Source organism: Megascapheus bottae, chromosome 6 (genome assembly GCF_031878675.1).
Source record: "Megascapheus bottae isolate mThoBot1 chromosome 6, mThoBot2.hap1, whole genome shotgun sequence".
NCBI classification, from domain to species: Eukaryota; Metazoa; Chordata; class Mammalia; order Rodentia; family Geomyidae; genus Megascapheus; species Megascapheus bottae.
The window spans coordinates 32118141-32130323 of record NC_143514.1 but is presented as its reverse complement, the minus strand read 5'-3'; the positions used below and the strand labels follow the sequence as shown (position 1 = coordinate 32130323).

The 12183-nt window shown below is 38.7% G+C and overlaps 1 protein-coding gene and 1 long non-coding RNA gene across 2 annotated transcripts in view; one reads left to right on the top strand and one right to left on the bottom strand.

The window, feature by feature from the left end:
- St6galnac5 (ST6 N-acetylgalactosaminide alpha-2,6-sialyltransferase 5) overlaps positions 1–12183 on the top strand; it is a 176363-nt gene that overhangs the window by 106147 nt on the left and 58033 nt on the right. The gene's annotated exons all lie outside the window — the stretch shown is intronic.
- LOC150061619 (uncharacterized) lies at positions 1523–2955 on the bottom strand. The gene is made up of 3 exons (XR_016535842.1): positions 2840–2955; positions 1802–1889; positions 1523–1595 (listed from the first exon to the last, which is right to left on the bottom strand). It is a non-coding gene; the product is annotated as an uncharacterized LOC150061619 (long non-coding RNA).

The following is a 12183-nucleotide window of genomic DNA, read 5'->3' as shown; positions in this document are numbered from 1 at the left end:
AATTTTCATACTTTGAAATAAGTCATACTTTAAGGTATCTTCTGGCCCAAGAAATACTGTCCAATTTGCTGCCTCTCAAAGCCACACCCAGGTACTTATCCTGGCAAGCCACTAACTTGCCATGTCTTCCCCTTACCCATCAAATAGGAAGCTGGGTACCTCACATTTGCAGTCACCTTTCCCATCACTTTTCCCAATTTGTGCCATGTTCCATAGACAACTCTGTAGAAATACAACTTAAGCTTTAAGAAGCACCTCCCATTGCACCCTGCTGTGATGCCTCAGTGACCTTCCTACTACATCCTTTCACACTTGTTCTGTACATAGTAGTATTCTACCTTTGTACTGCACAGTAATTATTGCTTTCAAATTCTGTCTAGCCAGAATAAGCCCAAAGGCACAGGATATATTGTGCTTTCTCTTCCTCATCCCACTCTCAGTGTAAAATTGGAAACAGTGAGAGCTCAATCAATGGATGCTAGACTAATGAACACTTTATTAGACTACATTATGGTGCATTCTCAGTACCCATTAAACATTACCATCATTCTCAAAGTTATGTTTAACTGAAGCTTTGTCTAATGAATTTTGTGAGGAATATGGGAGCATTTTCTACGCTAATCTTTGGTCACATGAGGGATTGATTTCTCTTTATGCTTTCTGTATTACCAGAAACAATGGAAAAATTTTGAGATTTCTATGTAAGGAAATTGTTAAATGTTGGAGAAATGTTCAAAGCCTGACTCTGCCAGGGCCCTTCTCCTCATATCGAAGCAGTTCATTCTTCACTGTGTTATCTTTAGCTTTCAGCACTGGAAATGCTCCTGGTATGCCTCCTTTGTACAGATTTATCTAACTGTACCCTCTTTTTTTCATTAAGCATGCCCAGGAAAGCTGTATTCCTTCTGTTTTCATTTGTGAGCTTCTCTCCACCAATGCTTCCTGATTTACAGTCCATTTGAGGAAATACTGGATGAAAAGGTGAAAGAGGAAAAGAAACTACAATCTTTTCAGTCTTTCACCTAATATTGAAGATAATTTCCTTATGATTAAAGAAGCTTCCTATGAAATAATATACACAGGAAATATATGCATATATATACAAGCACAATGAGGTTATAAATATATATTTCTTACAGAGAAGGCAACAGGCAAATCAACCCCTCTTGCAAGGTCGTATTTTACAGAGACAGCAGAATTCAACCAGTGTTGAATTATGTTATGGAACCAGTGATTTAGCATTGTCATCTATTTTGATTGACACCAAAAGCCTTCCAGGACTGTAAATGTAAAGACGTTAGAAAAAAAAATCACTTAGAAAATGGCTTGATAGACCCTGTTAATGAGTTTTAATATGTAGTAAAGCATCTTAATCAAATCTGACAGCTCCATAAAAGAATTAATTTGCTCATTGGCTCTCTTTCCAAAATGACTTTGTTGTACTCATGAAGGTGAGGATTTTTCTGTGGCCAAAATATTCTCAACTAAAATTGAGAATGACATGGCCTGAGGTGGACACTGGGCTTTTTCAAAGCATCTCCATAGGTGTTTATATCGTATCCATTGATGAGGTACCAATGATGCACACACTGCTTCTACAGTTTCATTTTGATGCAAGAGAATTATGAATGGAATGTATTAAAATGACAACCTCCACAAAGGACTTCCATTTAATGTTAACTTGTAGGTGGAGTTTCAGAAATCAGAGTGACACTGAAATGCTGTTTGTGGTCCCAATAGGCAAGATTCAAAAATACTATCATTCCCCGCCCCCTCCCTGAGAAGAGCTATCATTCCTTACATTGTCAGAAGGAAAATGCACTGGAGACAACAACCAGATGAAGGCAGGCAAGCCCTGCTTTACTTGGGTCAAATCTTTGGGCTCAAACCTAGAGGAGAGTAACAAAAGGTGACTTTGGCTCCTTAAAAACTTGGAACATCTAACAACATGAGCGGTGGGGTGGGGGGGGTGAGAATTGGGGACCATGACATGAGAAAGGGTATCAATGTATGCAAAGTAATGCATTTTCTATCTGGTGAATACAATGTAACCCTTCTATTAATTACAATAAAAATATATGAAAAAAACTGGAACATCTGTTCAGACTGGAGGCCACATGAAACTCCCATGAAATATAAACAACTTAAAACTTATGTTATCTCAGGACTAGAGGTCATTTTAAAGCTTCTTTCAGGAGAGAATTGTATATGATCAGAATTACTCACCAATATTTGTCAACCATCCACCATTAGTACAGATTGTATCTTAATTTGAGCACCATAGTCATTATCCCATTTATTTATATATATATGTATGCATACATATAGATTCATTTATGCTATACACATATTATATGTTATGTATTATATCTATATATTGTGCATATACATAATAATGCATATTATATGTGCTAATATATTGTATATTATGCATATTGATATATGTATACTATGCATATATAGTATACATATATTAATATATAAAATATTTTCTGGCCGGGAGTTTAGCCTAGTGGCAGGACCTGGGTCCTCAGTACCATGTACATAGAAAAGAAAGCCAGAAATGGTGCTGTGGCTCAAGTGGTAGGGCTCTAGCCTTGAGAAAGCCCAGGGATAGTGCCCAGGCCTTGAGTTCAAGGCCCAGGACTGGCAAAAAATAAAATAAAACATTTTCTAAGGCACTGAGAAGTAACCCAAAACTTAAAAATTGCTATTTCTCCTTCCCTTCCCCCTTGCTTTATCCTTTGGTCCTAGACGTAAATTTTAATGAAAAGATGAATGTGAATGGTATGCATTAAAAACCATGTATACATACTTAGAAACTGTACTTATGACTTACCTCCTCCTTTATTAAATTCATATCTGTGTCAAAATGTTGGTTTTCTGTAGGAAGAGACAATATTTCTTCACTGATTTAACTCTCAGCAACTAGCAGAGTGACCCAGGAGTTGAATCCCTGCGGATCTAGTGAATATATCAATAGAAAAGAAACACTAACATCACTATCTTGTAAAGTTTTGCCCTGTGTTAAGTGTGGCTCAATCATGTTATCATGTTTTCTTTATATTTTCCAAATAGGACTTTATTATAAAGGTGACAGGCATGATTACCCTATGTTCATTTATGGAAGAAACGAAGACTGGAAGACACTAAAAGATTTGCAAACAGTTTCACAGCTAAGCTTTGACAGAACCAAATCTTAAAAAAAAAACAGGGTTGCTTTAAATATTACACAGAGCTTTTGATTTAACATGTCAATTTATGAATATAATGCTCTTCCATCAGTCACCCCTTTCATCATTCTGTTCTTCCTATCTCTCTCAACCCTATAATTTCCTTCTTGCTTAGCTCCATTTTCCACATGTGTACATTAATTATTATAACTGTATTCACCCATAAGTCTTCTTTCCATGTATCCTGCCCTCTCACCTTAATTCCTCCTTCAGGCATGTGTTAACTTCTTGATATTCATTTTGTTAAACCATCTGCTAAGTGTTTACATGGGGTATGCTATGGAAATCCACCCCAACATAAAGCATCAATGCCATACTTTAGTCAGTTTACAATGTATATGTATATATATGGCTTTGTGTATATTTTCATGTACATTTACATTTTAGATCTAACTTCCACATATGAACATAAGCAAGTGCTCTTTATCTCACTGAACCTGATGTAATATAATTTTTAAGGTCTTTCCATTTCCCTGCAAATGGTATAGTTATTCTTTCTGATGAATGGATAAAAATTTTATGTGTGTATATATATACATATATACATATATGTGTGTGTGTGTGTGTGTGTGTGTGTGTTGAACCTCTGAGTTTCTAACCTGAGCCAGAAAAGTTGAAGCTCTCACACCAGGTGGCCTCTCCTGCCTTTATGGAAGTTTTTCCATATCATAGTGTGTGTTGAATCTGTACCAGAGGTATACTAAGGGCCTACTCTATACACCAGCCATTGCACAAAGCTTTCAGGTAACAAACATGAATGAGTTGTGAGGATCCTTCTCCTCCAAATGCTCTGGCTAATGACAGCAGAGTGTCGTGAACATATACCATTGAATGGGTTTGCGAATGATAGAAGAGAAAACAAACATAGGTGGCTTTCCCACACATTGAAAACTACTCTGTCCAATACACGACAAGGCTCTCACCATTCTGCAATGTGCTTGGATGCTCACCACAGTGCAGGTTTGCAGATCAGAGTTCAGGAGGCTTCAATTCAAAAACAGCAGTGGAACATCTTCCAGCCTGGAAGGAGGCTGGCACTGTTTGTGTGAGTCTCTGGAAAATGCGGGCGGCAAGCACATTTCATCTTTTCTCTTATTCCAGGATTGGTGTCTCCATTGAATTCTAAGTGAGAAAAGAACCTGCAAAGGTGTGAGGTGGAAATCATATTACAACATTTGAGCAGGTCAGATGGTCAGAAATGACAGAGAAGAAAGTGGTACTTTCAGACATGAGAGTAATCTGCTAGGATTTGTACCAGGATGTGTTATATTTTAACAGGAAGAGCTCCCAGATGGGGTCCATTTCAGAAATGTCATGTGATTTCCCCCAGAGAGAAAGAAATGCTTGACTAGCTGTCATAGTCTAAGCTTAGGAATGCTGGCCAGAGCTAGGAAGAGACAGAGTCCCACAAACTGCAGATTACAAAGGAAAATGCCTTTGTTGTTTGGTTTGGAATAGATGACATTGATATAAAAATATAGTCCATAAGTGAATAGAAATTTAGGAAATAAAACTGTACATTAGAAGTTAGTTTTTAAGTCACTAGAAAACTATAGGAAGTCATTTCCTCAAATGTAAAATGAGTATGCAAGGACAGAATCTGCTACCTGTGGTTAAATCTAACTGAAAACCCGTTATAGAACGTTCCAGGAATCACAGCCATGTTCTAAAAGATCCCGAGACCTAGGCCCATGACCCTGAATAGCTGATCTCTCATCAGTATTATCTAGCAAATAACTGTCCCTCCCAGAATACCATAATAGGTATCTTGTCAAGACTCAATGACTTCATTCTATTTTACAGTAAAGAAATTTGATGACGTTTTTATCTTACAGGTTATGTTTGAAACTAAAAATTTCAGGCTATACCAAACATAAAACACTCTGTAAATGACATTATGAAGTAAAAAATGCTTTGGACAGCTATATTTTATATTTGAGTCAAATGTATTCCTATTTTAGATCTAATGACATTCTCCAGTGAGACAAAGAGATGAATCATGTTCGCTACTGAGCAGAATGAAGGGTAGTCTTTTCCTGAAAAACTAATGTGCGGATTTTTTTACATGCCATTTGTATATTGCTTTCTTTCTCATTATTAAACTTGAGGCTTAAGTTTAAACTTTCCCAGAGACTTCTGCAAAGCCTATGAACCACCATCAAGTGATCCATCAAAAATTCAGAGGTATTAAAAGGTCCATGACTAATATGTGTGAAATGTTTGGAGATGAAAATTCATTTGTAATTATATAGCACAGAATATGGAATGGTTTCTGCCATGTGAATTACCTACCTTGAGTATGTAACACTCATCCTCTTACAGAAGGGAAGCTGTGTTTCATATATGGAATGGAAATTATTTTAGAATCATTTCTATGCAACATTTTTGTTTCATAACTACTTAGATCTAGCAACTATGAAAAAGAAGTAAACTCACACAGCTGGGTCTTTTCAGACAGAGCAATTCAATTTATTCTTGCTCCAATATTGCAGAAAAATAAAAAGGTTAGAATTACCTTTTCGTAAATCCATTCCCCTGGATGACTGAACAAATAAAAACCAGGCTGCTTTCTCAGCTTTGAATTTGAAGGACAGTAAAGAATTTGCCCTTTCAGTGTGTTCCATCTGAAATCTGGTGCTTTTCTATAATTAAAGGAGGGACTTATGTATGGAACTTTAATCCTTCAAACATTGACAGTATCTGGTGACTTTTCCAAATATTTCCTGATTCCTAGTCAAGATTTACTTTTATTCTGATTCAGTGTATTCATGTCTTTGAATTATGCACAAGAATAGTTTGGGAAATGGCCTGGTCTAGTCAAAACAGAGACTCGGTGGGTCTGGAGTCGATTCTAAAAATGTGTACATTGGGGATGTTTTCTTAACAGTGATCAGAAAAAAAACAATACAACTTTAAACTCACAATTTGAATGGTGTGTGTGTGTGTGTGTATGTGTGTGTGTGTTTGTGTGTGTGTGTGTGTGTGTGTGTGTGTGTGGTATTTGAGTTTGAACTCAGGACTTCGTGCCTGGATCACTTGATCCACCTCCAAATGTCTTTTTTTTTTCATTATTTTTTTCAATATAGGAACTCACTTTGTGCTAAGACTGTCCTGCATAGATGGGATAACAGGAAAGCACCACCATGCCTTTCTTTTCATTGGTTGGGATGAGGTCTTAGGATTTTTGCCCAGACTGGCTAAAATTGCCATCCTCCTGCTCTCAGCCTCTTGAGTAGCTAGGATGACAGGTGTAGGCTACTGCAGCAGACTCATTTTAATTATCTTAAATAATTTCGAGATAATTCCAAGGGTTTAAGTACATTCACATTAGTGTGCAACTAACAACATTACCCAGATGCAGAATTTTATCTTCCTAAAAAGAAATCCTGTACTTATTGGAAAGTACTGATCCATTCCCTTCTAACCCCTTTGAACCTCTACAAACCACGATTCTAGTTTCTATCATTGTGAACTTGCCTCTTCTAGGTCCCTTGTGTAGGTGAAATTATCTAGTATTGGCTTTTATGTACCAGAATGATTTTATACGTTGTGTTTCCAAGGATTATATATATTATACAATGATTCCAGAATTTTATTTATTTTAAGGCTGTCTTCCATTGTGTGTATGTGTGGTTATAGTGTGCATTAGTGTGTATTTATTCACCCACTTACATCCATCTGAGTTGTTCATATGATGGCTATTAAGAAAAATGTCATAGACACCGATATACAAATATTCCTTTTGATACCCTTAAAGATATTTTTAAGAACTTGGATTTCTGATCAAATGTCGGTGTCTCCCACCTGTAATCCTAGCTACTCAGGAGGCTGAGATCTGAGAATCATTGTTTGAAGCCAGCCCAGGAAGGCAAGTATGGGAGAATCCTATCTCTGATTAACTACCAAAAACCTGGAAGTAGAGCTATGGCTCAAAGTGGTAGAGCACTAGCCTTTGGGGAAAAGCTCAGGGACAGTGCCCAGGCCCTGAGCTCAAGTCCCATGACTGACAAGAAGAAAAAAGAGATTTGGGACAATCCTGTTTAATCTTTTTCAAGAACCAGCATACTGTGTGTGTATAATTTTAGCCAGTACTTGTAATCAGGAAATGTAGCTGCCTGTTATTATCAAACAAAAATCACAAAGAATTAGTAGCTCAAAAGTCACATCCACTTGTTTAGCTCACATCTACACTGGGAAGCTCATGTGACCTGCCCTGGACTTGTCTCATCTGCGTTGCCCCACACTCTTGTGGCCAATTAGTGGGTCAGTTGAGTGTTGATTTTCTCAGCTGACTTCCATCATATGTCTAGTAGTGGTCCAGCTATTGCCTGGGGCAAGGAAGTGAATGGGCCATTGTCCATCAAGCTAACCTCGACTTGTTCACTTGGTTGCAAGCTGCTAAGACCAGCAATGAACCATGTATTTTCCAGATTCTTCTGTGTGCTGTCTGTTTATTCCATTGGCCAACACAAGTCACTTGAACAAGCCTAGTAAGGAGAGCACTATGAAGGAGAGTGGATCTGGAGATGGCAGAAAAAGAGCTGAGACCAATGTTAACACTCTTCTACCCTGGCTTACCTGCTTAATGCAGCATATAACTCTGGGATGTCTGAAAACTTTGTCCCACCAAATGAATGTATAGAGTATGTAAGTACATGAGCGTGTCCAAAGCTCATAATTCACACTCAATTTAGTATCTAAAATTGTGCATGTGTCTCAGAACTCCACACTCCAGTGTCTCCATAGTGCCATCCATTGTGGACTCCTTCCTCCATTACCACATACCACAGCCTTACTGTGATTCCAGGCCATAGGGACGCAGCATCTAACAAGTTCCTAATACTCAAAGAACTAACTTTCTACTCTTTTGGGACTGACAGTAAATATCTAGATACCAACCCCTACCTTTCCCCACAAACCAGGAACTTGGTGTTTTGTCCTGTTTTGTTTTTATTTGGTTTGTTTAAAGGAGAGGTACAAGAAGAAAGAAGTAGAAAAAAAGGAGGAGAAACAGAAGGAGGAAAAAGAGGAAGAAGAAAAGCAGAGAACGAGAAGATTGTCACCACTACTTGAATAATATTCTTAATATTCTTCAGTATATATTCTTCATTCCTCTGTGCTTTTATTAATATTGGAATATTAAAAAGTGAGTTGATGAATTAGAAGTTGCAAGTATTTGACTATCAGGAAGCACATGCCAAACTATGTTAGGACTTGAGAAATGGCTTTTAACTTGTAATGTTTATGAAGGACAGATGGATTTGTTTCTCACGTCCATTATGCTTCTGGAAGGTTTGTTAGCTAAAACTTTTGGCCTCAGAGCTGCCCAAGGGAAAGCAGCCAGACTTACAGTTCATAGGTCGCTCCAGAGTCACACACATACACACACACACACACACACACACACACACACACACACACCATACCCAAAGCAAAAGAAGTGCTAAAGAAAAAATGTTTGTTGTAGACAACCATTATAATTCGTATGTGTTTAAAAAGTAACAAACATTGTTGGAAATGTTGATTTTTATAAACAGCACCTTGAGAAGAGATTAATTAGTCTAATGTCTATCTGAAGGTTCTCAGGTGCCAGGAAGCAGATCAAGTGACTTCACAAGGTGTGCAAGGGCATTTACTATATAGCAATAAACTTCCAGTTCTCAATATTGTTGGCCATTGCCTTGGGTAAAATTTACTAGGTTGCATGTAAAAGTGTTCCAAGCATGCAATTTGGAGTCAGGCTAATGTTTCAGTTTCTAACACTATATTGAGCAAATTACTTAACATGAGCCTCAGCATCTTTATCCATGAAATGGGGTCATAACCCTGTCTATTTTATAAAATGGGAAATGCTAAGAGGATTCAGGGAGAGTTCTAAGTATTGTGACTATAGTAGGCATTGATAAAAATGTTAGCCAAAGGCTGTTATCTTAATACAAGCTATTCTGACCTACCGGCCCATCACCATAAACAGGCAGCTTTCACCTGGCTGTTTGCCACAATTTAAGCTACAGGAAAGGGACAACCTCTACCAAGCTGACAGAAAGACACTTGTGAAAGGAAATTTCACTCTTTGTATGTTGGCAAGTAGGGGTCCGATTTGATGTGTTTCTCACTATTTTTGTGAGCCCTCTGTATCAAGAGCTACCTGAGAAGCAGTCTTTCCAAACAACCGCACACAATCCAACCTTTCAAACACACATTTTTCTTGGAGTGACTATTTGAAAGAGACCAAAATACCTCCTGTGACACTTTCCATAGACTTTATCTATTAAAATGTAAGTTGATTGATTTTTTTTCCTTTGGATTGAGTTGAAAGTAGCAACCAGGCCAGGTGGCAGACTGGAAAGGAGTAGACTTGGATGGATGCAAATGAGAGCCTTATATGAAATAAGAGTTGATGAGAGCTAATTTACCATAAACGTGAGATACAGAGAGAAGGGCAAATGCTAATTCTGGGCAGAATTGCAAGCCTTTTGATACTGAAGAGAAACTATAAATAAAGACCTTAGTGATAGGTGATGGATTCAAGGGAAAAACGAGCAATGGTGAAAAACAAGCTTTTGAGCAGTTACACAGACATCATTAACCATAACAGACTTTGGAAAATGTAAGATCTGCAGAAAGGAAACTCCAGGCAGTTCAGGAGAAGAGGGTTTATTGAGTGAGGAAAGAGCAGACTCCTGCCGCCCAAGATGGAGTGGGTAGAGCAAGAGAGCTTAGGGAGAGATTATATAGGGGGCGGGGTATAGCCACAGTGGAAGTGGATGTGATCTCAGAGGAAGGGGAAATACCTCAGTGGGGACCTCCCACTGCCCCCAGGCATGTCAGTTGTCAGGGTTACAGGTGTTGGGCAGGGATTTCCAGGGTACAGGGGAGAGAGCCAAGGGAAGAGGTCATTTTTTCCAGTTGTACCTAACATGAAAAATACAGTCTTCTTGCTCTCTCCCATGTGACAGGAAGTTGATCTGCCTGCCTGGATTTATTTCCCTCGAAGGCTATATTTCTCGCCTTGATTCTTGTCTCACCTTCTCCCTTGTTATAGGTGATCTTTTTCTCCCTGAGGGAATCATAATTCTATCATTGTGAAAATTGAGGTGCCTTCAAGTTTCTTACTGGTCTTAAGAGTATTTTTCTTAGAACAAAATTGTCAATTTCCTTTTGTACAGAAAATACTGAAATACATTTTTGATGTTGTTGTTGTTTTTGTTTAACAGAGAATGATCTTCATTCCTTCCCCTTTGCTGTTCTTTTTCATTTCTAGGCTGACACTAGAAAAGTTGAGGGAAGGTTTGTCAGTCTAGTGACAATAACCTCACTGGCAACACTAAAAACTTGTGGCAGATCCCATTGGTGTTACCAATGTGGTAAAATTTCAGTACTCTAGACAGGAGGCTTCCCCATGTATGCCTTATGGGTCCCCAACACAAAGCCTGGTACATAATCAGTGCTCATTTGACTAATGAGTGGGCAGAAGGTCGATAGGATATGATCACATTTCCAGGTATTTTTGCAAACCACTGTGGTTGACACTCCCAAGAAGCTTTTGGAGCTCTGGGAAGGTTGCTTGCATCAGGCAGAGCCATACAGCTTGAGGCATTGCCCATTTGGGTGTGTGCTCAGCTTTGCCACCTTAGCAGGTTCTGTGTGTGTCAGTCATTTGAGCCTGTAACTCCAGACACTTGGGCATTACAGACAGAACACTTGGCTGCTCCTCTTCTTATAAATGTTAAAGATCATGCCCTAATTAGCTCGGAAATTGGATTTCTTAGCCTATTTCTCACAGCAATTTCAGCCTGAGGACACATGGATTCAATTCACCAGTTCTCACACAAAAAAAAATATATTCCAAAGAAAAATTGAACTGCTGCTATCTCTCCCCCCGCCCCAATCTACATGTTGTTAAGTTGTTGGGGACCAAAATGTCTTTCACCTCCTGAAGTCTCAGCTGGTCAGAATGTCTGATCAAAATCCTTAAAATCTGAGGTTGCCACTCTAAGCTTCTGAAAAGCAGAGGACAAAATACCCTCACACTTTTCTGACAGGTGGATAGTTCCTTGCTGGGAACAAGCTTTGGCCTTTTTCCTGGAGTGCCAGTAATCTGTGAGTGGCACTCCTTACTTAAGACAAGTACAATTAGAGCTAATGAGAGTTGTTTTGCTATGAGAAGCACTGACTTCCAGGACAGAATTCAGAAATGTAGATGCATGTTGATACTTTGTCATCTCTGGCTCACACAAGATCAGATGCATATTCAAACTGGAATGAAACTATGATTGGTGGAAATATGTTTTAATCCCTGAAATAACAGATATGTTCATTTGATTTCAAGATTAGAAAAGCCACTAGTGTGTGTGTGCGTGTGTGTGTGTGTGTGTGTGTGTGTGTGTGTGTGTGTCTGTCTGTCTGTCTGTCTGCCTGTCTGTCCTTCATCATGAACTCAGAGCCTGGACACTGTCCCTGAGCTTTTGTGCTCAAGGCTAATGCTCCACCATGTCAGCCACAGCTCTACTTCTGAATTTTTAAGTGGTTAATTAGAGATAAGAGTCTCACAAACTCCAAACTTAGCCTCCTGTTTAGCTGGGATTATAGACTACCTGACTGTCTTAGTCACAAATACTTCATGATGACTAGATTATAGTCTTGGGGAATTACAGATCTCGAGAAAGCTCACCCCTATCTGTATAGCTCTATCTACCACTAATTGAGTTTATTTTATTTTCAATTCACATATGAAATTTTTTTTCCACTCCTGGCTTGAGCTCAGGGCCTGAGCACTGTCCTTGGACTTTCTCAAGGCTAGAGCTCTACCACTTGAGCCTCAGCACCACTTCTGGCTTTTTTCTATGTATGTGTTACCAAGGAATCTAACCTGGGTCTTCATGCATGCTAGGCAAGCACACTACCACTAGGCCAAACTCCCGGCCCTCATGTATGAATATTTTATTAG